Source organism: Corvus brachyrhynchos, unplaced genomic scaffold, assembly GCF_000691975.1.
Source record: "Corvus brachyrhynchos isolate BGI_N302 unplaced genomic scaffold, ASM69197v1 scaffold523, whole genome shotgun sequence".
NCBI classification, from domain to species: Eukaryota; Metazoa; Chordata; class Aves; order Passeriformes; family Corvidae; genus Corvus; species Corvus brachyrhynchos.
Genome location: NW_008237265.1, coordinates 2729757 through 2732792, shown reverse-complemented (window position 1 = coordinate 2732792; position 3036 = coordinate 2729757). Strand labels below are relative to the sequence as shown.

The 3036-nt window shown below is 49.7% G+C and overlaps 1 protein-coding gene and 1 long non-coding RNA gene across 2 annotated transcripts in view; one reads left to right on the top strand and one right to left on the bottom strand.

Moving 5' to 3' along the window:
* LOC108445783 overlaps window positions 1–2900 on the top strand; it is a 13440-nt gene extending 10540 nt beyond the window's left edge. The window contains exon 3 of the long non-coding RNA XR_001860760.1: window positions 974–2900. This is a non-coding gene — a long non-coding RNA (uncharacterized LOC108445783). The remainder of the gene's footprint in view (window positions 1–973) is intronic.
* Window positions 1–3036, bottom strand: part of KIAA0930 (KIAA0930 ortholog) — a 63415-nt gene that overhangs the window by 48757 nt on the left and 11622 nt on the right. The window lies entirely within an intron of this gene.

Sequence of the window (3036 nt, the reverse complement as noted above, 5' to 3'; positions counted from 1 at the left end):
TCAGCAAGACCCACTCACCCTTCAACAGCCCCATCTGGCCTGTGCGCAAATCGGAAGGAGAATGGACATTGACTGTGGACTATCGTGCCTTGAATGAAGTGACTCCACCATTGAGCGCTGCTGTGCTGGACATGTTGGAGCTCCAGTACGAGCTAGAGTCCAAAGCAACGAAGTGGTATGCCACTATTGACACTGCTAATGCATTTTTCTCCATTCCTCTGGCAGCAGAGTGCAGGCCTCAGTTTGCCTTCACCTGGAGGGGTGTGCAATACACCTGGAACCGACTGCCCCAGGGGTGGAAGCACAGTCCCACCATCTGCCGTGAACTCATCCAGGCTGCACTAGAAAAGGGTGAGGCTCCAGAACATCTGCAGTACATTGATGACACCATTGTGTGGGGGAACACCGCAACAGAAGTGTTTGAGAAAGGAGAGAAAATCATCCAAATTCTCCTGGAAACCAGCTTTGCCATCAAGAAGGGCAAAGTCAAGGGACCTGCCCGGGACATCCAGTTCCTGGGAGTAAAGTGGCAAGACGGACGGTGTCAGATTCCCACTGAGGTCATCAATAAGATCACAGCAATGTCTCCACTGACCAACAAGAAGGAAATACAAGGTTTCCTAGGTGCCATAGGCTTCTGGAGAATGCACATTCCTGAATACAGCCAGATTGTGAGCCCTCTCTACCTGGTCACCTGCAAAAAGAACAATTTCCACTGGGGCCCTGAACAGCAACAAGCCTTTGCCCAGATGAAGCAGGAGATCACTCATGCAGTAGCCCTGGGCCCAGTCAGGACAGGGGAAAATTGCTCTCTCCTGCGCGGCCGGGAGCCATGGTCTGTCCTGGAGCCTCTGGCAGAAGGTGCCTGGTGAGACTCTGGGTTGACCACTGGGATTCTGAAGCCGAAGCTACAGAGAGTCCGAAGCCAACTACACTTCAACAAAGAAAGAAATCTTGGCAGCCTATAGAGGAGTTCAAGCTGCCTCAGAGGTAATCGGCACTGAAGCACAACTCCTCCTGGCACCCTGACTACCGGTGCTGGGGTGGATGTTCAAAGCAAAGGTTCCCTCTACCCACCATGCCACCAATGCCACATGGAGCAAATGGATTGCTCTCATCACACAGCGTGCCCGTATCGGAAAACTGAATCGCCCTGGGATATGGAAATAATCACAACTTGGCCCAAAGGTGAAAACTTTGGTCTCACTGACGAAGAGGAACAAGTGACATGTGCTGAGGAAGCTCCACCATACAACCAACTGTCATCAGAAGACACACACTACGCTTTTTTCACTGACGGTTCCTCTTGCATCATAGGTATGAAATGAAAGTGGAAAGCAGACGTATGGAGTCCCACATGACAAGCTGCAGAAGCTACTGAAGGAGGAGGTGGATCAAGCCAACTACCTGAACTCAAAGCTGTTTTGGCTGGCCCTGGACATTGCTGAAAGAGAGAAGTGGCCAAAGCTATACCTCTACACTGATGGTAGCCAATACTCTGTGGGGATGGCTGGAAAAGTGGGAAAAGGCTAATTGGCAGCATAGGGGAAAACCAATTTGGGCTGCTGAAGAGTGGAAAGACATCACTGCCCAGGTAGGAAAGCTACCTGTGAAGGGTCTGCCATATAGATGCCCATGCTCCCAAGAGCAGGGCTAATGAGGAGCACCAAAATAATGAGCAGGTAGATCAGGCTGCAAAGATAGAGGTGTCCCAGATAGACTTAGATTAGAAACACAAGGGAGAGTTGTTCCTAGCTCAATGGGTCCATGATGCCTCAGGCCATCAAGGCAGAGATGCCACCTACAAGTGGGCATGAGACCAAAGGGTGGATCTAACCATGGACAGTATCTTGCATGCACTGCGATCAAGCAGGCCAAGTGGTTGAAACCCCATGGTATGGTGGGCGGTGGTCCAAATACAAGTATGGGGAGGCCTGGCAGATTGATTACATCACACTGCCTAAAACATACCAAGGCAAGTGCTACGTTCTCACAATGGTAGAGCCCACCACAGGATGGTTGAAGACCTACCCTGTGCCTCACACTACAGCCCATAACACCATCCTGGGCCTGGAAAAGCAAGTCCTTTGGAGGCATGGTACCCCTGAGAGAATTGAATCTGATAATGGGACTCATTTCAAAAACAGCCTTATAAACACCTGGGCTAGAGAACATGGCATTGAGTGGGTGTACCACATCCCTTACCATGCACCAGCAGCTGGGAAGGTTGAGTTCTTAAAACCACCTTGAAGGCACTGGGTGGGGGATCTTTCAAAAATCGGGAGCAGCATCTAGCAAAGGCCACCTGGTTAGTTAACACCTGAGGCTCCACCAATCGAGCTGGCCCTGCCCAATCTGAGCCCCTGCATACAGTGGATGGAGGTAAGGTCCCAGTAGCGCATGTCAGAGGCCTGTTAGGAAAGACTGTTTGGGTTAATTCTGCCTCAAGTACAGACAAACCCATCTGTGGGGTTGTCTTTCCTCAGGGTCCTGGTTGGACATGGTGGGTAATGCAGAGGGATGGAACAACATGTTGAGTACCACAGGGAGATTTGGTGTTGGGTTAGAGCCACATGTAATGTGGAATGCCTATATACCACTGCTTCCTGAGTGTCACTGTTTGTACACAGCTGTATATATATATACATATATATATATATATGTATGTATGTATGTATGTATGTATGTATTGATGTGTGTGTGTAGTTAGAATACATTAGTTTGGGCACTGAGCTGACAATATGGGATTAGGGGTGGAATGTTGTCATGGTTTAGTATAGTTTGGGTTTTTTGTTAGAGGCTCCCTCAGCCACGGAAGTGATGCTCTTGCAAAGAGGTGCTTACAGCTTCCTCTATGACCTGACAGATCCTATCAACTGGCTAGTTTGAATATTGGCAACTTTTTAAGCCACTTAAGAAGCTTGACATGCCTCTGTGATCCACATTTAAGAACAAACAGAGCCCGGGAAAGCTCTCTTGTCCTCTGGCTTTCGAACAGGTAGCAGGGGGGGGGGGCTGCAGGTGGCGCAGTGGGGG